This window comes from Bombina bombina, chromosome 5 (assembly GCF_027579735.1).
Source record: "Bombina bombina isolate aBomBom1 chromosome 5, aBomBom1.pri, whole genome shotgun sequence".
Classification (NCBI taxonomy): Eukaryota; Metazoa; Chordata; class Amphibia; order Anura; family Bombinatoridae; genus Bombina; species Bombina bombina.
The window spans coordinates 1,018,768,178-1,018,795,802 of record NC_069503.1 but is presented as its reverse complement, the minus strand read 5'-3'; positions in this window follow the sequence as shown (position 1 = coordinate 1,018,795,802).

Sequence of the window (27,625 nt, the reverse complement as noted above, 5' to 3'; positions counted from 1 at the left end):
CATGTGACCTTTTTGACCAATGATGTGTGGTTTTAAATACAATAAGTTAGTTTGCATTTGTTAGCATCTTTAAATAAGGTGTAAGTCGAAATGTGTAAAATGTGTAATCCCTAAACATCTTAGGCCTAGATTTGGAGTTTGGCGGTAGAAGGGCTGTTAACGCTCCGCGGGCTTTTTTCTGGCCGCACCATAAATTTAACTCTGGTATCGAGAGTTCAAACAAATGCTGCGTTAGGCTCCAAAAAAGGAGCGTAGAGCATTTTTACCGCAAATGCAACTCTCGATACCAGAGTTGCTTACGGACGCGGCCAGCCTCAAAAACGTGCTCGTGCACGATTCCCCCATAGAAAACAATGGGGCTGTTTGAGCTGAAAAAAAACCTAACACCTGCAAAAAAGCAGCGTTCAGCTCCTAACGCAGCCCCATTGTTTCCTATGGGGAAACACTTCCTACGTCTGCACCTAACACTCTAACATGTACCCCGAGTCTAAACACCCCTAACCTTACACTTATTAACCCCTAATCTGCCGCTCCCGCTATCGCTGACCCCTGCATATTTTTTTAACCCCTAATCTGCCGCTCCGTAAACCGCCGCAACCTACGTTATCCCTATGTACCCCTAATCTGCTGCCCCTAACACCGCCGACCCCTAGATTATATTTATTAACCCCTAATCTGCCCCCCACAACGTCGCCGACACCTGCCTACACTTATTAAACCCTAATCTGCCGAGCGGACCTGAGCGCTACTATAATAAAGTTATTAACCCCTAATCCGCCTCACTAACCCTATCATAAATAGTATTAACCCCTAATCTGCCCTCCCTAACATCGCCGACACCTAACTTCAATTATTAACCCCTAATCTGACGACCGGAGCTCACCGCTACTATAATAAATGGATTAACCCCTAAAGCTAAGTCTAACCCTAACACTAACACCCCCCTAAGTTAAATATAATTTAAATCTAACGAAATAAATTAACTCTTATTAAATAAATTATTCCTATTTAAAGCTAAATACTTACCTGTAAAATACATCCTAATATAGCTACAATATAAATTATAATTATATTATAGCTATTTTAGGATTTATATTTATTTTACAGGCAACTTGGTAATTATTTTAACCAGGTACAATAGCTATTTAATAGTTACCTAGTTAAAATAATAACAAATTTACCTGTAAAATAAATCCTAACCTAAGATATAATTAAACCTAACACTACCCTATCAATAAATTAATTAAATAAACTACCTACAATTACCTACAATTAACCTAACACTACACTATCAATAAATTAATTAAACACAATTCCTACAAATAAATACAATTAAATAAACTAGCTAAAGTACAAAAAATAAAAAAGAACTAAGTTACAAAAAATAAAAAAATATTTACAAACATAAGAAAAATATTACAACAATTTTAAACTAATTACACCTACTCTAAGCCCCCTAATAAAATAACAAAGCCCCCCAAAATAAAAAATTCCCTACCCTATTCTAAATTAAAAAAGGTAAAAGCTCTTTTACCTTACCAGCCCTGAACAGGGCCCTTTGCGGGGCATGCCCCAAGAATTTCAGCTCTTTTGCCTGTAAAAAAAAACATACAATACCCCCCCCCAACATTACAACCCACCACCCACATACCCCTAATCTAACCCAAACCCCCCTTAAATAAACCTAACACTAAGCCCCTGAAGATCTTCCTACCTTGTCTTCACCATCCAGGTTCACCGATCCGTCCTGAAGAGCTCCTCCGATGTCCTGATCCAAACCCAAGCGGGGGGCTGAAGAGGTCCATGATCCGGTCAAAGTCTTCATCCAAGCGGGGCAGAAGAGGATCTTCCATCCGATTGAAGTCTTCATCCAGGCGGCATCTTCTATGGTCTTCCATCCGGAGCGAAGCGGCAGGATCCTGAAGACCTCCAGCGCGGAACATCCATCCGGCCCGACGACTGAACGACGAATGACTGTTCCTTTAAGGGACGTCATCCAAGATGGCGTCCCTCGAATTCCGATTGGCTGATAGGATTCTATCAGCCAATCGGAATTAAGGTAGGAATTTTCTGATTGGCTGATGGAATCAGCCAATCAGAATCAAGTTCAATCCGATTGGCTGATCCAATCAGCCAATCAGATTGAGCTCGCATTCTATTGGCTGTTCCTATTCTATTAGCTAGTTTATTTAATTGTATTTATTTGTAGGAATTGTGTTTAATTAATTTATTGATAGTGTAGTGTTAGGTTAATTGTAGGTAATTGTAGGTAGTTTATTTAATTAATTTATTGATAGGGTAGTGTTAGGTTTAATTATATCTTAGGTTAGGATTTATTTTACAGGTAAATTTGTTATTATTTTAACTAGGTAACTATTAAATAGCTATTGTACCTGGTTAAAATAATTACCAAGTTGCCTGTAAAATAAATATAAATCCTAAAATAGCTATAATATAATTATAATTTATATTGTAGCTATATTAGGACGTATTTTACAGGTAAGTATTTAGCTTTTAATAGGAATAATTTATTTAATAAGAGTTAATTTATTTCGTTAGATTTAAATTATATTTAACTTAGGGGGGTGTTAGAGTTAGGGTTAGACTTAGCTTTAGGGGTTAATCCATTTATTATAGTAGCGGTGAGCTCCGGTCGTCAGATTAGGGGTTAATAATTGAAGTTAGGTGTCGACGATGTTAGGGAGGGCAGATTAGGGGTTAATACTATTTATTATAGGGTTAGTGAGGCGGATTAGGGGTTAATACATTTATTATAGTAGCGCTCAGGTCCGCTCGGCAGATTAGGGGTTAATAAGTGTAGGCAGGTGTCGGCGACGTTGAGGGGGGCAGATTAGGGGTTAATAAATATAATATAGGGGTCGGCGGTGTTAGGGGCAGCAGATTAGGGGTACATAAGGATAACGTAGGTGGCGGCGCTTTGCGGTCGGAAGATTAGGGGTTAATTATTGTAAGTAGCTGGCGGCGACGTTGTGGGGGGCAGGTTAGGGGTTAATAAATGTAATACAGGGGTCGGCGGGGTTAGGGGCAGCAGATTAGGGGTACATAAGTATAACGTACGTGGCGGTCGGCAGATTAGGGGTTAAAAAATTTTAATCGAGTGGCGGCGATGTGGGGGGAGCTCGGTTTAGGGGTACATAGGTAGTTTATGGGTGTTAGTGTACTTTAGAGTACAGTAGTTAAGAGCTTTATAAACCGGCGTTAGCCCAGAAAGCTCTTAACTCCTGCTATTTTCCGGCGGCTGGAGTTTTGTCGTTAGATGTCTAACGCTCACTTCAGAAACGACTCTAAATACCGGAGTTAGAAAGATCCCATTGAAAAGATAGGATACGCAATTGACGTAAGGGGATCTGCGGTATGGAAAAGTCACGGCTGAAAAGTGAGCGTTAGACCCTTTAATCACTGACTCCAAATACCAGCGGGCGGCCAAAACCAGCGTTAGGAGCCTCTAACGCTGGTTTTCACGGCTACCGCCGAACTCTAAATCTAGGCCTATGTTCTTTCTTATGCCAATAAAAGAGTGAATAATTTTTATATGGAAGTGCTGACCCATTTTATTTTTCAAACTGGTAATCTAAAAGTGACAGAAGTTTAACATTGTTATCACTTTGCCTTGAAAGGTTGCTTGGTAGCTTCTAGTTCTCAGAAGGCAATGATGAAAGTTCAAAGATGTTCATGTCATTTCTCAATACAGATAAAGACTGCTGGGCTGTCAAGATGATGTTCTTTACATTGGTAGGAACACTCAATGTCTAAAGATAACATGATGTGGCTCTCAAGTCATCCACATCAAAATGGAATCTTGATACTTCTAATCAATCAATGTAAATAATATGTGATAAAAGAATACACAAACAGAATATATTTGGAGCATTTCCTGAGAGCACTCTTGAAGCACATATCCTGGTTCAACAGACCTCCAGCCAGATTACGAGTTTTGCGTTATGAGCTGTGCGGTGCTAACGTGCAGTTTTTTCTCACCGCTCACTTACCTGCAGCACTGGTATTATGGGTTTTTACAAACCCGGCGTTAAAAGACAAAAAGTGAGCGTAGAGCAAAATTGTGCTCCATACCGCACTCCAATACTAGCACTGCTTAAGTCAGCGGTGAGCTGGTTATAACTTATAAGTGCTCGTGCACGATTTCCCCATAGACATCAATGGGGAGAGCCGGCTGAGAAAATGTCTAACACCTGCAATAAAGCAGCGTAAAGCTCTGTAACGCAGCCCCATTGATTCCTATGGGGAAACAAAATTTATGTTTACACCTAACACCCTAACATGAACCCCCAAGTCTAAACACCCCTAATCTTACACTTATTAACCCCTAATCTGCCGCCCCTGACATCGCCGACACCTACATTATACTTATTAACCCCTAATCTCACGTCCCCAACATCGCTGACACCTACATTAAATTTATTAACCCCTTATCTGCTGCCCCCAATGTCGCCGCAACCTACCTACACTTATTAACCCCTAATCTGCCGCCCCCAACGTCGCAGCCACTATTCTAAATTTATTAACCTCTAAACCTAACCCTAACCCTAACACCCCCTAACTTAAATATAATTTAAATAAATCTAAATAAAATTCCTATCATTAACTAAATTATTCCTATTTAAAACTAAATACTTAGTTATAAAATAAACCCTAAGCTAGCTACAATATAACTAAGAATTACATTGTAGCTATCTTAGGGTTTATTTTTATTTTACAGGCAAGTTTGTATTTATTTTAACTAGGTAGACTAGTTAATAAATAGTTATTAACTATTTAATAACTACCTAGCTAAAATAAATACAAATTTACCTGTAAAATAAAACCTAACCTAAGTTACACTAACACCTAACCTTACACTACAATTAAATCAATTCCCTAAATTAAATACAATTAAATAAATTAAATTAAATTAGCTAAATCACACAAAAAAACCACTAAATTACAGAAAATAAAAAACAAATTACAAGATCTTTAAACTAATTACACCTAATCTAATAGCCCTATCAAAATAAAAAAAAAAGCCCTAGCCTAAACTAAACTATCAATAGCCCTTAAAAAGGCCTTTTGCGGGGCATTGTCCCAAAGAAATCAGCTCTTTTACCTGTAAAAAAAAATACAAACAACCCCCCCGAACAGTAAAAGCCACCACCCACACAACCAACCCCCCAAATAAAATACTATCTAAAAAAACCTAAGCTCCCCATATGCTACGGCGTTATAGTGTTAAACTCATAACTACTGACTTTAGAATGCATTAGGAATCTTGGAGGTAGAGGCTGTACCGCTCACTTTTTGGTCTCCCAGGACAAACTCATAATACCGGCGCTATGGAAGTCCCATAGAAAAAAGACTTTACAAACTTTACGTAAGTCGGTTTGCGGTAAGGCCAAAAAAGTATGCGGTGCCCCTAACCCTGCAAGACTCTTAATAGCAGCAGTAGTGAAAAAGCTGCGTTAGGACCTGTTAACGCTGCTTTTTCAGCTTACCGCAAAACTCATAATCTAGCCAATCTTTAATAAGGTTTTGAAATGTTTGAGACAGGACAGTTTCCCCACTAGGGGCGGGCAAAATGTTGTGTGCGAGAGAACAGGGGTTTATTGCGGCTCTTTGCACGTGTCGGAAGTAATAGTGTATTACGAGTTGAAAGTAAACGCGTTCACTTGAGTGCAATTGATTTTAACGTACGTTTGGATATCAAAACTTCAGAGCTCTGGTTAACTGTTATGCTTGACTAAAAAGTGGAAAACAAAACATCAAAAATACATTTAAAAGTACAGTTACAATCATAATAACACTGATGGAAATGAATGGGGAAAAAATATTGCATTAAAATTTATAAGGGTTCAAAGAAAATAAAAAGGCATGCAAATTGCTTTAACATGTCTAAATTTGTATCTGTATGTGTATATATATATTGTTTATATGTGCATATATGTATTTACAGACATAAATACATATATAAACACATAAATACATATGTATACATATATAGACATATAAATAAGTGCATTGGAGCCCTTTGCAGTCAACTAGCTGAAAACATGCAAAAACATATTTATGCAATATTCATTTTCAATAAAGTGTTTAACTATGTATTTACTGTAAATATTTCACATTCCAATGTTCTTCACATAAGGGAATATACTATACATATCTGTATTATATATTTATACCTATATATAATTATATATATAAGTATGTAATACGCAACAAAACTCCAGCAGATAGCCGTACCGTCGTGACAGATTGGGAGGACACTTTACAGACTTTACAGACTGACGCCGGAGCAGAGGACGCTGATTAGATAGAAAGGCTCCCCAGTCAGTACGGATGGTATTATCGAGAGAAACTATTGTTTATGTTTTAAAGAATTAATCCTATGTAAGTGCAATCATTTTATTGTGTGTGGAAGTGATATCTATACCATTAAATTACTTTCTAATGTGCTGTGCTCATGTTTTTAAGATTATCTCATGTTACGGAAAGCCATCCTGAAACAGAACTGTCTGAATCTCAGCAGCACTCCATGTAAAATGTTGGCAAGTTTCAATCCAGACACAGGGAAACACATACAACTAGATTACGTGTTTTGCATTAGAGGCTGTGCGGTGCTAACGAGCAGTTTTCCCTCACCGATCACTTACCTGCAGCGCTGGTATTACGGGTTTTTATAAAACCGTCGTTAAAAGACAAGAAGTGAGCGTTAAGCAAAATTTTGCTCCTTACTGCACTCCAATACCAGTGCTGCTTAAGTCAGCGGTGAGCTGGTGTAACGTGCTCGTGCACAATTTCCCCATAGGAATCAACGGGGAGAGCCGGCTGAAAAAAAGTCTAACACCTGCCAAAAAGCAGCGTAAAACTCCCTAACGCAGCCCCATTGATTCCTATGGGGAAATAAAATTTATGTCTACACATAACACCCTAACATGAACCCCGAGTCTAAACACCCCTAATCTTACACTTATTAACCCCTAATCTGCCGCCCCTGACATCGCCGACACCTACATTATATTATTAACCCCTAATCTGCCGCTCCGGACACTGCCGCCACCTACATTATATTTATGAACCCCTAATCTGCTGCCCCAACGTCACCGCCACCTACCTACATTTATTAACCCCTAATCTGCCATCCGCAACGTTGCCGCCACTATACTAAATGTATTAACCCCTAAACCTAAGTCTAACCCTAAACCTAACACCCCCTAACTTAAATAGAATTACAATAAATCTAAATAAAATTACTATAATTAACTACATTATTCCTATTTAAAACTAAATACTTACCTGTAAAATAAACCCTAAGATAGCTACAATATAACTAATAGTTACATTGTAGCTAATTTAGGGTTTATTTTTATTTTACAGGCAAGTTTGTATTTATTTTAACTAGGTAGAATAGTTATTAAATAGTTATTAACTATTTAATAACTACCTAACTAAAATAAATACAAAAAGTACCTGTAAAATAAAACCTAACCTAAGTTACAATTACACCTAACACTACAGTACAATTAAATAAATGACCTACATTAAATACAATTAAATAAATTAACTAAATTAAATACAATTACCTAAATTAAATTAAATTAGCTAAAGTACAAAAAAAAACACTAAATTACAGAAAATAAAAAATAAATTACAGAAATTTAAACTAATTACACCTAATCTAATAGCCCTATTAAAATAACCCCTCCCCCCAAAATAAAAAAAACCCTAGCCTAAACTAAACTACCAATAGCCCTTAAAAGGGCCTTTTGCGGGGCATTGCCCCAAAGTAATCAGCTCTTTTACCTGTAAAAAAAAATACAAACAACCCCCCAACAGTAAAACCCACCACCCACACAACCAACCCCCCAAATAAAAACCTATCTAAAAAAACCTAAGCTCCCCATTGCCCTGAAAAGGGCATTTGGATGGGTATTGCCCTTAAAAGGGCAGTTAGCTCTTTTGCCGCCCAAAGTCCCTAACCTAAAAATAAAACCCACCCAATACACCCTTAAAAAAACCTAACACTAACCCCCTGAAGATCAACTTACAGGGAGAAGTCTTCATCCAAGCCGGGCCGACGTCCTCAACGAAGCCGGGAGAAGTCTTCATCAAAGCCGGGCGAAGTGGTCCTCCAGATGGGCAGAAGTCTTCATCCAAGCCGGGCAGAAGTGGTCCTCCAGACGGGCAGAAGTCTTCATCCAGACGGCATCTTCTATCTTCATCCATCCGGCGCGGAGTGGGTCAATCTTCAAGACATCCGACGCGGAGCATCCTCTTCATCCGACTAACACAGAATGAAGGTACCTTTAAGTGACGTCATCCAAGATAGTGTCCCTTAGATTCTGATTGGCTGATAGAATTCTATCAGCCAATCGGAATTAAGGTAGAAAAAATCCTATTGGCTGATGCAATCAGCCAATAGAATTGAAGTTCAATTTTATTGGCTGATGCAATCGAAATCTAAGGGATGCCATCTTGGATGACGTCACTTAAAAGTACCTTCATTCTGTGTTAGTCGTCGGATGAAGAGGATGCTCCACGTCGGATGTCTTGAAGATGGACCCCCTACGCGCCGGATGGATGAAGATAGAAGATGCCGTCTGGATGAAGACTTCTGCCTGTCTGGAGGACCACTTCTGCCCAGCTTGGATGAAGACTTCTGCCCGTCTGGAGGACCACTTCGCCCGGCTTGGATGAAGACTGCTCCCGGCTTCATTGAGGACTTCGACCCGGCTTGGATGAAGACTTCTCCCGGTAAGTCGATCTTCAGGGGGTTAGTGTTAGGTTTTTTTAAAGGTGTATTGGGTGGGTTTTATTTTTAGGTTAGGGACTTTGGGCGGCAAAAGAGCTAACTGCCCTTTTAAGGGCAATGCCCATCCGAATGCCCTTTTCAGGGCAATGGGGAGCTTAGGTTTTTTTATTTAGGTTTTTATTTGGGGGGTTGGTTGTGTGGGTGGTGGGTTTTACTGTTGGGGGGGTTGTTTGTATTTTTTTTTACAGGTAAAAGAGCTGATTACTTTGGGGCAATGCCCCGCAAAAGGCCCTTTTAAGGGCTATTGGTAGTTTAGTTTAGGCTAGGGGTTCTTTTATTTTGGGGGTGCTTTTTCTATTTTAATAGGGCTATTAGATTAGGTGTAATTAGTTTAAATTTCTGTAATTTGTTTTTTTATTTTCTGTAATTTTGTGTTTGTTTTTTTTGTACTTTAGCTAATTTAATTTAATTTGGGTAATTTTGTATTTCATTTAGTTAATTTATTTAATTGTATTTAATGTAGGTAATTTATTTAATTGTAGTGTAGCGTTAGGTGTTAGTGTAACTTAGGTTGGGTTTTATTTTACAGGTACTTTTGTATTTATTTTAGCTAGGTAGTTATTAAATAGTTAATAACTATTTAATAACTATTCTACCTAGTTAAAATAAAAACAAACTTGCCTGTAAAATAAAAATAAACCCTAAGCTAGCTACAATGTAACTATTAGTTATATTGTAGCTATCTTAGGGTTTATTTTACAGGTATTTAGTTTTAAATAGGAATAATTTAGTTAATGATAGGAATTTTTATTTAAATTTCTTTTAATTATATTTAAGCTAGGGGATGTTAGGGTTAGACTTAGATTTAGGGGTTAATAACTTTAATATAGTGGCAGTGACGTTGCGGATGGCAGATTAGCGGTTAATAAATGTAGGTAGGTGGCGGCGGCGATGTTAGGGACGGCAGATTAGGGGTTAATAATATTTAACTAGTGTTTGCGAGGCGGGAGTGCGGCGGTTTAGGGGTTAATATATTTATTATAGTGGCGGCGATGTCCGGTTCGACAGATTAGGGGTTAAAAATTTTCTTTTAGTGTTTGCGATGTGGGAGGGCCTCAGTTTAGGGGTTAATAGGTAGTTTATGGGTGTTAGTGTACTTTTTAGCACTTTAGTTAAGAGTTTTATGATACGGCGTTGTAGTGTAAAACTCTTAACTACTGACTTTAAAATGCGGTACCAGTCTTGACAGGAGAGGGTCTACCGCTCACTTTTTGGCAGACTCGTAATACCGGCGCTATCCAAGTCCCATTGAAAAAAGAGGATACACAATTTACGTAAGTGAATTTGCAGTATTTCCAAGTCTGGCCAAAAAATTGAGAGGTACACCTGTACCTGCAAGACTCGTAATACCAGCGGGCGTTAAAAAGCAGCGTTAGGACCAACTAATGCTGCTTTTTAGGCCTAACGCAAAACTCGTAATCTAGCCGAAACTATTTATTACATAAAAATGCAATATTCCTATGGTGTGCTGGTATACACACATTCAAAGTGAATTTAAGCACATAAAGACTGAACTTTGCGTTAATAAGTGGATATGGAATTATTTTAACAAACATAGGGCTAGATTACAAGTGAGGTACAAACGTTTTTGTGCAAGTGTTCGCGATCCATTTTAATTGCGCTTATATTAGTTGAGAGATTTACGCTACAATTCTTACCGCAATCTTAGAGCTGTGGTTAACTGTTTTCCGAAACGTTGCACAAAACACTGAATTTTGAATGCAAGGTGCCCCTTTTATAATAGGGTACCCTTGCTTACCTATTGGCTGATTTTCATGTTCAAATGCAAATCAGCCAATAGAATGAAAGTTTTTTCTATTGGCTGACTTGAAGTTGAACATGATAATCAGCCAGTAGGAATGCAATAAAAGGTGTTATTCACATTCAAAATTCAGTGTGTTGCTGGTGACCGCATGAAGAGGACCTCCGCCTTGAAGCTCTGAAGATGGATGAAGACCACTGCTGACGCTGCTGGGATGTAGATAATAAGATGGACTACTGCCGGGATGAAGATGGAGTGCCTCCACCATCATCTTTTGGGGTTTGTGTTCTTGGTTTTTGGGTGTTTTTTTTTTTTAAGATTAGGGATTTTTTCTTTTTTTTCTAGGCAGCAGAGTTAATGCCCAGCCAAATGCTCTTTTCAGGGCACTTCTTAGAATATTTTTTTTTTTAATTTTAGGGGGTGAATTAATGTTAGAAGGTGTAGTTTTTTATTTTCACAAAAAGAGCTTGATCACTTTAGGGCAATGCCTAACAAAAGGCCATTTTAAGGGCTATTTGTAGTTTAGTTTTAAAATAGGTTCTTTTTATTTTGGGGTGTTTTTTTATTTTGGGGTTTAAGAATAGACATAACTCTTTTTTTATTTTTGGTATTTGATATTTTTTGTAATGTTAGGGTTTGTTATTTTTTGTAATGTTAGGAGGGGGTTTAAGTAATGTTAGGGTTTTTGTTTTTTAAGTAATGTAATGTGTTTGTTTTTTGATAATCAGAGGTTTAAGGGGTCTTATGGCAATTCAGGATAGTTTGCGAGTAGGGTTATCGTGCGCGATAGTGTAAGTTCAGATTTTTATGCTCGTCGGGTAAGCGCTGGTGCAATAACTTTTTACTTTCAGCTCGTAATACCAGAGCAACCTGACCAGCACAAAAGGTTTACTGCTAGCGCAGTTACCACTCTAGCAAAAGCTCCACTTGTAATTTAGGTCTTAGTGTTTAATATCCCTTTAAAGGAATTGGAGAGAAATAACAAGATCAAGGCAAGTCGATTTCGGGAGGCCATGCTGGTGGCCATTTGTGTAATGTGTAATAGGGGTGTTTTTTTGACCCACAGAACAAGAGTTGATTAATGAAACATGGTTTAACATGCAGGCCACTAACAGTAAATGAAACAGTCAGTACTTACTGAGCGTATAGTGAGCATATAGTTACTGCATCAACATATACCCAGCTGCAATGATATGAGCGCAATAGTTAGAATAAAACAACAAATATCACAATACAGTGGTTCTCACATAAAAAATGAATAAAATAATATAAATAAAAATGGTGAATAGTGAACCAATACTAAAATACAAACCAAAACCAAATTGGCAATATCAGTGCAAGAATAGATTGATGAAAATAACGCAGTCCTTTGCAGTCTTATATGGGAAGATTTCCAATAAAGATTCCTCAAAAGGATGTTCAGCACCAGCACTATACAAAAAAAAGACGAATAAAGACTAAAAATAATGAAAAAAGCAATTTTTGACAACATTCCTAAAATAGAAGTGCAACTTTTTTTAAACTCACTACTCTTTGCACAAGGTTTCAGTCGCAGTAAACCAACGAGCGGAAATTGCGATTTTCTCTCGCCTTTGTGTTTACTTTCAACTTGTAATATGAGCGTTATTTCCATCACGTGCAAAAAAGACAAAGAAACACAATATAGCTCGCCAGCAAAAGTTAGCACGCCACTTGTAATTTAGCTCTCTGTGCTTGACATATACATAAAATAATTGATGGAAAATTGAAACCGTCATAGAACCAAACCATCTGTATATAAGATAAACTATCATAGAAGCCTATGCTTTTCTAAGAAGGCACTGTACCCCAACACATTACATACAAAACATCTCTGTACAGTATCAGTTATACAAAAATGGTCATATCTGAAAATATGAGTCCCCACTTGTTATCCCTTCAGAAAAGGATCAGATTATAAGATTGTCTATGAGTTTCTACCTATTATCCTCTCTGAAAAGGGTCAGGCTATGAGCTTTTCTATGAGTTTCCACTTGTTATCCTCTCAAAAAGGATTAGGTTATATGTTTTTCTAAAGCTAAGCTTGTAAAATAGCTTGACCAAAGACTTCCAATTAATGCTGTGATTAGTGTCAGAAAATACAATTTTTAATGGTAACTTTGTTCACGCATCAATAGTTTTGCAAGCCTGATCTGGTTAGGGTCCTCAAATGGGTTGGCATGTTTATTTGATTATAAGTTTCATAGCCTTCCACCAAATTTTGTATCCACAGCCATGGTATGTCAAGAATTAGAGGGACATTAAACACCTCAATATATGACCCCCCATTTCTGAGTCCACTCCATCCATTCACAATAAGACACCACAAACTTTATGGGGAAGAAAAGGCCACAGCCTGTTTATTAAATCAACAACACAAGTTAAACTTTATAAACATTACAACCTCATATCTAACAATTGCTAGTGCTTGCTTTTAACCTCTCCATAAGCCCCCACCCCTTTTCAGGGGCGGGGCATCCACCATCACTTTCCACTTTCTATTACCGACAGAAGTACCAGCCACTATCTATCAGGCGTAAGCCTCAACAGATCACAGCAAGCACCCCGCCACCACTCGCATTCAGCGAGTACCGCCACACAGGGCTAAGGCCTTTTTGATCCCCTCCTTAATAGTGAAATTAAACAGCTGCAGACCAACTTCATTCAAATGGACCCCATCCTTCAAATAGAAACACCTGCCTGACTCCCCTTCAAATTCCACATGTCTAAGGCTCACTCCGCCCAGCTTCCTAACATACCCACTGACCGTCCTGTTTACCTTCCTTCTGGAAGCTTCCAATTTCTTGGTGTCCCAAGCTGACCGCCATACCACCCTGCTCTCAATCTCTGACCACACTAAAATCATACTCGGGAACAGTGATAACAACCTATCTATCCCACTCTTCATTCCCCACAACAAATCTTTCTGAGGCATACACCCTAAGTCGTTCCCTCCCACATGGAGAACTAACAACTGAGGGGGGGCAAACACCCTGGCATATTCTGATACCTTCCCGACCACTTGGGCCCACTTCATACCTCGGACCCCCAACCACCGTATATGCACCTGCTCCCTGGAGAAACCCAATTGCAACCCATTGTCCTTAACAGCTGCCGCTTTCCTCGCCCAAAATATGTAGGAGTGCCCTAAGATCCAGCAAGCCACCGGCCCTGTCAAATAAAGCAAAGAATTCCACTTATCAATAACCCCCTGGCTGTACCACCAGCCCCTGCCTCACGTACCCTTGAAATCTTTCAGACCTCCATCTGCCAATCTTTCTGATCACCCCACCATCCAAACCTAAGGATGCTGCCTCCGTCGCTGCCCCAATTCGAAATGAATGTGAACTGAAGTCTTCCCCTCTCAACCCCATCGCCACTAACGCCTTTCGCACCACCGCCACAAACTGATACCTAGACTAACATTTATTGTTAGTGGCCTGCATGTTAAACCATGTTTCATTAATCAGATCTTGTTCTGTGGGTCAAAAAAACACCGCTATTACACATTACACAAATGGCCACCAGCATGGCCTCCCGAAATTGACTTGCCTTGATCTTGTTATTTCTCTCAAATCCATGAGCACCCGGCGCATCTGTAAACAAACACAATTGGTCGTCCGACCAACCGGCCTCCTGGATCAACAAAGCTCCATTAAAGTCTTCTAAAAAGATTTGCCAAATCTTCAAATCCTCCCTCATATCTGACGATATGCGGATGTGAAATTTCGGATTAGAAACTCCAGCTGTAGACAGTGACAATCTGCGACAGAAAATCCGACCAATGGGAATAATCCGACCAGCAAAATTTAACTTACCCAACAGCGATTGCAGATCCTTAAGTAAGACTTTTTTCTTGCTCAGGACTCCGTCAATCACCTCCCGCAGATCCCGGACTTTGTCCTCCGGGAGTCTGCATTCCATTCTGACTGAGTCAATCTCAATCCCCAGAAAACTCAGGATCGTAGCCGGGCCCTCCGATTTTTCCTCCGAAATCGGAATACCAAACTCCTGAACCACCTCACCAAAAACCCCTACCAGGAGCTCACATATACCGGACCCATCCGGGCCCACAAAAAGGAAATCGTCCAAGTAATGCACTACTGAGACCTTCCCCAACCTCTTTTTCACCACCCACTCCACAAACGAGCTGAACCTTTCAAAATATGAACAGGAAATTGAACAGCCCATCGGGAGGCAGAGGTCAACATAAAACCGATCCTCGAATTTGCACCCCAAGAGGTGATGAGACCTCGGGTGAACAGGCAATAGTCTGAAAGCGGATTCAACATCCGCCTTTGCCAACAGCGCGCCCCGGCCCGCCTTCCTCATGACCGAGATTGCCTTGTCAAAAGAGGCATACTTCACTGATACCAATTCCGGGTCAATTCCATCATTCACTGATATACCCCGCGGGTAAGATAAATGATGTATCATCCGGAATTGCCCCGGCGTCTTCTTCGGCACCACCCCCAAAGGAGACACCCTCAGTCCCGAGAGAGGAGGTAGCCTGAATGGGCCCGCCATCCTCCCCAGTTTGACTTTTTTCCCCAACTTCTCCCTCAACACCTCCGGAAATTCCCTTGCTGACTTCAAATTCCCCGTGAAGGACGAGCCTTCTTGCTCCTTAAAAGGAATCAAAAACCCAGAACTAAATCCTGTTAAGAGCAATTCCGCGTCCCCCACATGCCCCCGCTCATTGGCGTACGCCTCGAGCCAGGGGACCATCTTTTTTACTTTCACCGGCGTCCGTGCCCGGTACACCCACTTCCCCTGGCCTGTTACCCACTCTGCTCTTCCGGAAACATTTCGCCCCGGAATGGATCCCTCCGCACACCGAACACTCGTGTTTGTATTTACACGAGGATCCAAACTTACATTGTCCTTCATTAAACTGGAAGCACAGCCCTTTACGGATAGCTGTTCCAGTTCCTGTGCTGGCTCCAGGGATGCTCCCCGACTGTCCCGAACTCCGAAAGGAACGAGCCCCCCGCAACGGGGTCATCATTTCTAACCATATCCCCATATCCCTATCGTCCCATCGCATCTCCGGACGAACTGCCATTCGCTGCCTGAATCCCTCATCATATCTCCACCAGGCCATGCCCCCATAAGTCCCAAAGGCACTAGCTATCTCTTCATAATAGCAAAAAAGGGAAGCCCCTTGCTCGGGGAACTTTTCGCAAAAAACACTAGCTAAAATCCGAAAAGCCCGCGACCAATTCGTCTTGGGCAACTTCCTCCACCTTTTCTTCCTTTCCTCCTCTTCCTTTTTTCCCTTTTCCTTCTAATCTTCCTTCACCTCTAACACATGCTCCAAGGGCAACAGGGAGAATATCTCCACAAATTCCCTCTTCCCTATCTTTTCCCGCAACTCGGCCGTTAGATGAATACCCAACGGGCCCACCGAGCATAAACAAGGCCTCCTAAGCGCCCCTTTCGGAACTCTAACCACTTCCTTACCCGCGGCCGGTGACTCAGCTGCTACCGCAACGCCACTACTCTGTGCTGCTACTACCGGCGCTACCACGCCTTGCATCCCTGCTGCTACTCCCGGCGCTACTACACCCTGCGTCCCCAAACCAGGGCCAACCCATGCCGCCGCAACCGGAACCCCCCCGCTGCTAGGCTTCTCCAATGCCGCCAATAACCCCTTCAGCCCTGCCAATATCATGCCTCTCTCTCCACTCTCCACCACAGTCACTCCTGGCGCACCCCCAGCCGTACCCTCACCTGCAGGCTGCTGCACCGCCACTGAGATTTGTGCCGACTCCGTCCCTTGTTCCCTCCTCTGCTCCCTCCTTTCGCTTTCAGGACCTCTGCTGATGTCCAGTCTCCTTCGTACGTCGTCTCGCCTGGCAGGAGAACGCCCCCTGCCGTGTCTGCTCCTGTCTCGCTCTCTTTCCTCCCGCACTCGGGATGGCGACCCAGACCTGCCTCCTCCCTGAGGCCGCCGTATCGGCGATCTCGACCTCCGGCGACCGCCGGAAACTCCTATCCTGACAGCGGGCGATGAGCCCCTCTCCCTCCTACCTGCACCTACAGACTGTGAAGAAGACATAGTCAATACACCCCTTTCCCACCTTCCGCCCCCCAGCCTCCTTCCCTTTGCCCCGCCCCTACTGTACTCCGTTGGGGAGACAACATCTGAAGAAGCTGCACCAGTGTGGACATACCCCCTACCTGGCCAACCGTAACTGAACCCGACGATGTTCCCTCCAATGGGTCCTCCTCTTCAAAGTTCCCACTGGCCTCCAACTCTAGTGGTGGATCCGTGATATCTTCCTGCCGCTCCCCAATGCCACTCCTCCTGGCTTCCGTAGCCTCCACACCCCACCTGCTTCCCGCAGCAGACCCTGAAACCAGAAGAAAAGATAATCACCCTGCACCCTGTCCGGTTCTTTACCAAAAAATTCCCCCACTATACTCCCCCCCCCCTTAACCCCCCGGGATTCACCCCAGCTGCCCAGCTAACATCCCTTGCAAAACCCTTCAGACTGTCCCCCCATGCACTCCCCATCAATAAAAACCCCTTCTTACCTACATATCTAACTGTTCCTACCCCTTCCCTATTCCTACCATAATATTAAACCTTACTGCTGCCTCTACCCTACTTTTTTTTTTTTTTTTTTTTTAGACCCGCCCACTCCTACCAACCTAAAGTCCTCTCCGCCTACCCACTCCTACAATACCTTCGGGCCTTCTCTCCGGCCATACCCTATGAGCAACCCACCCTAACCTACCATTTCCCTGTCCCCCCGGCGTGCCTGTTAGCCGCAACATTTCCCATCCCTCCTGGTCACACCCCTCGCCACTCCCCTCCCCCTTACAGCTTATTGCTGCCCACCTCCGCTCAGCCATATCCCAGTAACCCCACCCCTGTGCTTAATACCGAGCCTACTCCCCGCATACCGCCACCTAGCCCCCGTAAATAAAGTTCCCCGTCTCCTCAGATACCCCTATGCTCCCTCACCTCTAACCCAAAAACCGGCTCCCAGCCGCAACACCCTAAAATCATGCCCAGAGCTCTCCAAAACCCACCCCCCCACACTACTTCCCCTGATAGGCCACCCACCTAACCCCTCAACCATCAAACCCCCTGCAACCCCCTCTCACTCGGTTATCCTAAAATACCCTGCGACTAAAATAAATCCTAGATCTCCCCTCCTATACCCCTTCTCCCAACTTTACTAACCCACAGAGGCTACGTCCTGCCTCGCCGTCAACCCCAAGAAAACACAATTGTCCCTAAACTCCTCACCCCTATGCCCCCCACCTAGAGCCTTATCCTGGCTCCTGCGCCACCTTCTCACTGGACCAAAACTAACTAACATCCACCCCCCCCTCCGCTACTATAGCCCACCGAGCTGAAACAAATCTAACCCCTCTACTCGTGCCCTCATCCCTTTGACTGTCCCTAACGGCCTCCCCGCCCTTGAAGCCCCCCCCCGGAGCCTTATCCCGACTCCCCACCCATACCCTTCCCTCATAAATCATGCCCCCCATCCAGTTCTATCCCCTCCATGCTCACCCATGTGCCTCCAAAATCCCTGTTAACCCCCTTCGCCTGAAAATGGCCTCCACATTCCCCGATGCCTTTTTGTGTCATTTTACCGCCCAAATATGCGATAACTCAGTGGCACTCACCTGCTTCCACGCCGCCGGTCCCGCTCCTCAACGATCTCCGTCTGCCTCTTCCAGCACCCGGTTCCTCCTGACGCCGTCCGCCAATGATGTCAGCCACCGGCGCCGTGTTAGGCCGCGACTCGGACCCACCTCCTCCTCGACAACCTCTCCCGCCATCCGGCATCACCGCTGCATCCGCTAGCCGCCCAGGTCCTGCGCTCCCTCTTCTGGACCTGGCGGCGTCAATCTCCGGACTCAGGCGCTCCGGTGGCCGCGACCTCCTGGCTGGCCGTCCTCTGGTCCCAATCCTCGCCGTTTCCTCCTGTGGAACACCGACTGCCGTCGCACCTCCACTCAGCCGCTCCCGGATCCATTCTTCGCCGTTCTGCCTGGCGACCGCCAGCAACTCAGACAGCAGGGCTTCCATCCGCTCCAGGTAAGTCACAGGTGAGTAAAAACTTCCCCCTTCCGTGCTGCTCAAAACTCTGCAACTGTCAACTGTCAGCAGGGGAGGAGTATTTATCTCCTCCTATCAACCTCCACCCCCACAGCGGAGCCTACCATCGCTCCCATAAAGTGGGGGTCAAATAGCCCTTTCTCTATGCATCCTCCGGGCTAGACTTTATTATAAATTGTTTATTTACATGTAATAAAAGATCTTTGCAATATACTTTTATTATTTATTTTGTTCTCCTTTCCTGTAATTCAATTCTGAATATTGTGGGCTTTCCCATTCATGTTAAACATGGAAGTTCAGACACAGCTATATTCCAAACAGTCATTGGTTGCACAATCTAGTAAGCCATTTATAACCATTCCTTATTGGCCTCAGCAGAAAAGGTATCCTAAGTTAAAATATGGTGGTGTCCACTGCTTTATGGACATTAGAATGTTACTCTTTTTTTTCAATATTTAAACAACTAATGTAGTTTTTAAAAATACATGTGCAAGTTATTCTCATGTTAATCTTTGTTTTAAATACACCATTCAAGCAATGATTTATTTAGTGTTAAATGTTCCTTTAAATGAATTGGAAAGAAGTGACAAGATCAAGCCAAGTCAATTTTTGGAGGTCATTTGAGTAATGTGTAATAGGGATGTTTTTTTGACCCACAGAACAAGAGCTGATTAATGAAACATGGTTTAAAGGGTAATAATACCCAAATGTTTAAACACTTGAAAGTGATGCAGTATAGCTGTAAAAAGCTGACTAGAAAATATCACCTGAACATCTCTATATAAAAAAGAAAGATATTTTACCTCAAAAGTTTTTCAGTAGCCACATCCCGTTGTAAAGGACTTCTAAGCAGCAAATCAGTATATCTGTCCCGGGACAGCGGAAGGAGCGAGCTTTCGTGCACACTCATCTTATTTCCCTATTCAGTGTAAGGAAGTTTACTATGAAATCTCATGAGAGTTAAGTGAAATCTCATGAGATCACAGTAAAAGAGCTCATGACCTCAGCACTGTTGATTCAGATTGGCTGCTGTTCATTTCTTCATTTTTTATTTTTTTTTATCTGCAGCTGGGCAACAGCTGAGTATAACTTTTTACACAGAACTTACTCTGGTTAGCTTTGGAGATTGTGAGGTAAAATATCTTCCTTTTTTACATAGAGATGCTCAGGTGAGATTTTCCTGTCAGCTTTTTACAGTTATACTGCATCAGTTTCAAGTGATTTAGCATATGAGTATTATGTCCCGTTAACATGCAGGCCACTAACAGTAAATGGAACAGTCAGTACTTACTGAGCGTATAGTAAGCATATAGTTCATTGCTGCATCAACATATACCCAGCTGCAGTGATATGAGCTCAATAGCTAGAATAAAACAACAAATATAACAATACAGTAGTTCTCACATAAAAATTAATAAAATAATAAAAATAATAACGGTGAATAGTGAACCAATACTAAAATAAATTTCAAAACCAAATTGGCAATTGATTGATGAAAAAAACGCAGGCCTTAGCAGTCTTATATGGGAAGTTTTTCAATGAAGATTCCTCAAAAGAATGTTCAGCACCAGCACTGTACAAACAAAAAGACTAATAAATACTAAAAAAAGTAAAAAAACTATTTTTGACAACATAACTCAAATAGATTAAAATACGATAGCATAGACAAAGTGAATGGTGCTACTATATTTGCAATCAAAATATATACCGTGTGAAAGGTGATATTTTTTACGGGACATTTCTAGAAACACAGGTTCAAGATGTTTAAAATATTAACAAAGTCAGAAAATCTAGCAGCAACCAGACTTGTTACTGACTGCTGATTTAAATAGCCTGTAAAACAACCCTGTAAACCTGCTGAATTTTATTAGCAACTGGCATTACTTTATACAGCAAAGTAATTACTACATTCATAAAGAAGGTTTCACATTAAACAGTCATATGAAAGACACACTGAATTAAAACTACTGCAATGTTATTTAAGTGACATGATAATGACATGACTTACTTAACCAGTTGGCTGTGGGTAAGGAGTGCAACATATTGTAGAACAATTTGGTGCTGACCTTTATGGCACCTAGAAGGTTAACAGTGATTTCAAAGTGCTTATAGATCAGTTATCATTTCGCTTCAAGAAATAGTGCAAAGCCCAAGCAAAAAGTTACCTGTCACCCTGGGACACTTTAAAAACTATTGTCGAGGCTTTGCCTACCATAGAGAGCCTTACCATATATCTAAGCCATGTTTTGAAACACCCTCTAATTGGAACAGCCAATAGTATGCGAGCTCAATCCTATTGGCTCATTGGATCAGCCAATAGGATTGAAGCTCAATCCTATTGGCTGATTGCATCAGCCAATAGGATATTTTCACCTTTAATTCCGATTGGCTGATAGAATTCTATCAGCCAATCAGAATTCAAGGGACACCATCTTGGATGACGTCATTTAAAGGAACCTTTCTTCTGCAAGAAGACGTCGATTGAAGAGGATGCTCCGCGCCGGATGTCTTGAAGATGGAGCCGATCCGCGCTGGATAGATGAAGATAGAAGTCTGGAATGCCGTCTGGATGAAGACTTCTGCCGGCTTGGATGAAGACTTCGGCCGCTTGGATGAAGACTTCTGCCGGCTTCGTTGAGGACATCTTGCCGCTTGGATGAAGACTTCTCCTGGCTTCATTGAGGATGGATGTCGGGTCTTCAAAAACTGTAAGTGGATCTTCGGGGGTTAGTGTTAGGTTTTTTAAGGGTTTATTGGGTGGGTTTTATTTTTAAATTAGGGTTTGGGCAGAAAAAGAGCCCATACAAATGCCCTTTTCAGGGCAATGGGGAGCTTAGGTTTTTTTATTAAGGTTTTTATTTAGGGGGTTGGTTGTGTGGGTGGTGGGTTTTACTGTTGGGGGGTTGTTTGTATTTTTTTTTACAGGTAAAAGAGCTGATTTCTTTGGGGCAATGCCCCGCAAAAGGCCCTTTTAAGGGCTATTGGTAGTTTAGTTTAGGCTAGGGTTTTTTTTATTTTGGGGGGGCTTTTTTTATTTTGATAGGGCTATTAGATTAGGTGTAATTAGTTTAAATATCTGATAATTTATTTTTTATTTTGTGTAATTTAGTGTTTGTTTTTGTAATTTAGTCAATTGTATATAATTAATGTAATTTATTTAATTGTAGTGTAAGGTTAGGTGTTAGTGTAACTCAGGTTAGGTTTTATTTCACAGGTAGTGATGTCGCGAATAGTTCGCCGGAGAATAGTTCCCGGCGAACATAGCATGTTCGCGTTCACCGCGGACGGCGAACATATGCGATGTTCGGTCTGCCCCCTATTCTTTATCATTGAGTAAACTTTGACCCTGTACCTCACAGTCAGAAGACACATTACAGCCAATCAGCAGCAGACCCTCCCTCCCAGACCCTCCCACCTCCTGGACAGCATCCATTTTAGATTCATTTGGAAGCTGCATTCTTAGTGAGAGGAGGGACAGTGTAGCTGCTGCTGATTTAATAGGGAAATCGATAGCTAGGCTAGTGTATTCAGTGTCCACTACAGTCCTAAAGGACTCATCTGATCTCTGCTGTAAGGACAGCACCCCAAAAAGCTCTTTTTAGGGCTAGAACATCAGTCTGCTTTTTTTTTTTTTCCCTGTGTAATCTAATTGCAGTTGCCTGCCTGCCAGCGTGTGTGTCAGGCTCACAGCGTATACTGTGCCCACTTGCCCAGTGCCACCACTCATATCTGGTGTAACAGTAGTGTACATTTAAAAAAAAAAACAATTTTTTGACTGTCAAATAATAGCAGACAGCTGCCAGTACCCAAGATGGCCACCAATAAGGCAGATGGGGAGGGTTAGAGAGCTGTTTTGGGGGGGATCAGGGAGGTTGGGGGCTAAGGGGGGATGCTACACCACAGCATATGTAAATATGCTAAAAAAATTAAAAAAAATTAAAAACCTTTTATTTTAGTACTGGCAGACTTTCTGCCAGTACTTAAGATGGCGGGGACAATTGTGGGGTCGGGGAGGGAAGGGAGCTGTTTGGGAAGGATCAGGGTGGGAGGCTGATCTCTACACTAAAGCTAAAATTAACCCTGCAAGCTCCCTACAAACTACCTAATTAACCCCTTCACTGCTAGCCATAATACACGTGTGATGCGCAGCAGCATTTAGCGGCCTTCTAATTACCAGAAAGCAACGCCAAAGTCATATATGTCTGCTATTTCTGAACAAAGGGGATCCCAGAGAAGCATTTACAACCATTTGTGCCATAATTGCACAAGCTGTTTGTAAATAATTTCAGTGAGAAACCTAAAATTGCGAAAAAATTTAAGTTTTTTTTAAATTTGATCGCATTTGGCGGTGAAATGGTGGCATGAAATATACCAAAATGGGCCTAGATCAATACTTTGGGTTGTCTACTACACTACACTTAAGCCAAAATTAACTCTACAAGCTGCCTACATGCTCCCTAATTAACCCCTTCACTGCTGGGCATAAAACACGTGTGGTGCGCAGTGGCTTTTAGCAGAATTCTAATTACCAAAAAGCAACGCCAAAGCCATATAAGTCTGCTATTTCTGAACAAAGGGGATCCCAGAGAAGCATTTACAACCATTTATAATTGCATAAGTTGTTTGTAAATAATTTCTGTGAGAAACCTAAAGTTTGTAAAAAAGTGAACTATTTTTTTTTATTTGATCGCATTTGGCGGTGAAATGATGGCATTAAATATACAAAAATGGGCCTAGATCAATACTTTGGGTTGTCTACTACACTACACTTAAGCTAAAATTAACTCTACAAGCTGCCTAAATGCTCCCTAATTAACCCCTTCACTGCTGGGCATAAAACATGTGTGGTGCGCAGTGGCATTTAGCAGCCTTCTAATTACCAAAAAGCAACGCCAAAGCCATATAAGTCTGCTATTTCTGAACAAAGGGGATCCCAGAGAAGCATTTACAACCATTTATGCCATAATTGCATTAGTTGTTTGTAAATAATTTCTGTGAGAAACCTAAAGTTTGTGAAAAAGTGAACAATTTTTTTTTATTTGATCGCATTTGGCGGTGAAATGGTGGCATGAAATATACCAAAATGGGCCTAGATCAATACTTTGGGTTGTCTACTAAACTACACTTAAGCTAAAATTAACTCTACAAGCTGCCTACATGCTCCCTAATTAACCCCTTCACTGCTGGGCATAAAACACGTGTGGTGCGCAGTGGCATTTAGCAGCCTTCTAATTACCAAAAAGCAACAACAAAGCCATATAAGTCTGCTATAATGGCATGTCTGGCACACAGTGTTGGGGGAAGGGTCCATCTGACCACTGATACCTGGTCTGCAAAGCATGGTCAGGGCAGGTATATCACCTACACTGCGCACTGTGAAGCGGGCGTAACCATTACACTACCTGATCGATACAACATCATACCTGATGGTTTAAAGCACGTTATTCCAAACAATTTAGGAATGTTAGGTGATTTATGCCCTTTATGGATTAAAACCAGACTCTGCATCAACTATGTAATTTTCCATGGGAGTTTTGCCATGGATCCCCCTCCGGCATGCCACAGTCCAGGTGTTAGTCCCCTTGAAACAACTTTTCCATCACTATTGTGGCCAGAAAGAGTCCCTGTGGGTTTTAAAATTCGCCTGCCAATTGAAGTCTATGGCGGTTCGCCCGGTTCGCGAACATTTGTGGAAGTTTGTGTTCGCTGTTCGCAAACCCAAATTTTTAGGTTCGCGACATCACTAATCACAGGTAAATTTGTATTTATTTTAGCTAGGTAGTTAGTAAATAGTTAATAACTATTTACTAACTAGTCTACTTAGCTAAAATAAATACAAACTAGCCTGTGAAATAAAAATAAAACCTAAGATAGATACAATGTAACTATTAGTTATATTGTAGCTAGCTTAGGGTTTATTTTATAGGTAAGTATTTAGTTTTAAATAGGAATTATTTAGTTAATGATAGTAATTTTTAATTAGATTTAATTTAATTATATTAAAGTTAGTGGGTGTTAGGGTTAGACTTAGGGTTTGGTTTAGGGGTTAATAACTTTAGTATAGTGGCGGCGACGTTGGGGGCGGCAGATTAGGGGTTAATCACTGTAATGTAGGTGGCAGCAACATTGGGGGCGGCAGATTATGGATTAATAAGTGTAGGTAGGTGGCGGCGATGTCGGGGGTGGCACATTAGGGGTTAATAACTGTAATGTAGGTGGAGGCGAAATTGGGGACAGCAGATTAGGGGTTAATAAGTCTAGGTAGGTTGCGGCGATGTTATGGACAGCAGATTATGGGTTAATAATATTTAACTAGTGTTTGCAATGAGGAGTGCGGCGGTTTAGGGGTTAATATGTTTATTATAGTGGCGGCGATGTCCAGAGCGGCAGATTAGGGGTTAATAATTTTCTTTTAGTGTTTGCGATACGGGAGGGCCTCGGTTTAGGGGTTAATAGGTATTTTATGGATGTTAGTGTACTTTTTAGCACTTTAGTTATGAGTTTTATGGTACAGCTTTGTAGCATAAAACTCATAACTACTGACATTCAGTTTACAGTATGGATCTTGACGGTATAGGCTGTACCGCTCACGTTTTGGCCTCCCAGGCAGACTCGTAATACCGGCGCAAAGGAAGTCCCATTGAAAAAGGACTTTTTGAAAGCTGCGGTAGTTACGTTGTGTTACGGCCAAAAAAGTGTGCGGTGCAGAAATACCTGCAAAACTCGTAATACCAGCGGTAGTGAAAAAGAGCCTTAACACTGCTTTTTGACTCATACCACAAAACTTGTAATCTAGCCGATAATTACTAAAACAACACAGTAAGTTAAAAAATTGACTTTTGTAAAACTAGAAAGCCGTGGCTACTGTCTTCTAAAAAGTATTAATATCCCAAACTGTAAAATATTCCTCATAAAAAAAGAAAAAAAACACATGATTTTTAAATACACAAGACTTAAAATACAGTATTATAGCATTATACAATAAAATTCATATAAATAAAACATTTTACACATATGTACAATATACCCACAATCCCCAAACTTCTATAGGTGTATTATTTGTGTCCTAGTTTCACTATATTATTGTTACAAAAGGGGTTAAGTTTCTGTTGACACCTGTAAATTGTATTACCACACAATGGGGCCTATTTATCAACCTGTCAACTATGCTGCATTCGCCGGCACCAATACGCTCGCCTAACATCGCCTAACATCACTGCCGCGGATCTGAATACGCTCTCCATATTTATATAAAAAAAAACTGTCAAAAAGCCGTGCACCAAGTACGGGGCAATGAGCAGCAGACTGTTGTTAACTAACAGTCATCGATCTCACTGCTCTTCGGCTTTGTCCCAGCTTTATTTATAGCCTGTCACTAAACACACACACTATACTAAAATGTTTAACCCCTATACCGCCGCTCCCGGAGCCCACCGCAACTAAATAAAGTTAACCCCTAAACCGCCGCTCCAGGAGCCCACCGCCACTCTAATAAACTTATTAACCCCTATTCCTCCGTTCCCGGAGCCCACCGCCACCTACATTATACTTATTAACCCCTAATCTGCTGCCCCCTACACCGCCGCCACCTACATTATGTTATTAAACCCCATCCCTCCGCTCCTGGAGCCCACTGCAACTAAATAAAGTTATTAACCCCTAAACCGGCAGCCCCCCACATCGCCATAAACTAAATTAACCTATTAACCCCTAAACCTAACAACCCACTAACTTTACATTAAAATTACCTCATCCCTATCTAAATATAAATTTAAACTTACCTTTAAAATTAAATTAAACTATATTAAACTATTAATTAATGTACCCTAAATATTATACTAAAATGACATTAAACTATATTAAATTACTAATTAATCTACCCTAACTATTATACTAAAATTACTTTAAACAATATTAAAATAATAATTAATCTACCCTAACTTTTAAACTAAAATTACATTAAACTACAAATTAGAATAGCTATATTCTATATTTAAACACCTAACCCTATTTAAATAATTTAAATCTACACTAAAAAATAACTAAGTTACAAAAAACTTACAACTAAGTTACCAAAAATAACAAACACTAAGTTACACAAAAAAATAAACACTAAGATACAAAAAATAAAGAAGAAATTATCAAAGATTTAAAATAATTACACCTAATCTAAGGGCCCTATGAAAATAAAAAAGCCCCCCCAAAATAAAAAAAAAACCCTAACCTACAATATACTACAAATAGCTCTTTAAAGGGCCTTTTGCAGGGCATTGCCCCAAAGAAATCAGCTCTTTTACCTGTAAAAAAAAATACAAATACACCCCCAACAGTAAAACCCACCACCCACACAACCAACCCCCCAAATAAAAAACTAACTAAAAAAAAACCTAAGCTCCCCATTTCCCTGAAAAGGCATTTGGATGTGCATTGCCCTTGAAAGGGCATTTAGCTCTTTTGCAGCCCAAAACCCTAATCTAAAAATAAAACCCACCCAATAAACCCTTAAAAAATCCTAACACTAACCCCTGAAGATCGACTTACAGTTTTGAAGATCCGACATCCATCCTCCAAGAAGCCGGGAGAAGTTTTCATCCAAGCGGCAAGAAGTCCTCCAAGAAGCCGGTCGAAGTCTTCATCCAAGCCCGCAGAAGTCTTCACCCAGACGGCATCTTCTATCTTCATCCATCCGGCGCAGAGCGGGTCCATCTTCAAGACATCCGACGCGGAGAATCCTCTTCTTACGACGGACTAACGACGAATAAAGGTTCCTTTAAATGACGTCATCCAAGATGGCGTCCCTTATATTCCGATTGGCTGATAGAATTCTATTAGCCAATCGGAATTAAGGTAGAAAAAATCCTATTGGCTGTTGCAACCAGCCAATAGGATTGAGCTTGTATTCTATTGGCTATTCCAATCAGCCAATAGAATGTGAGCT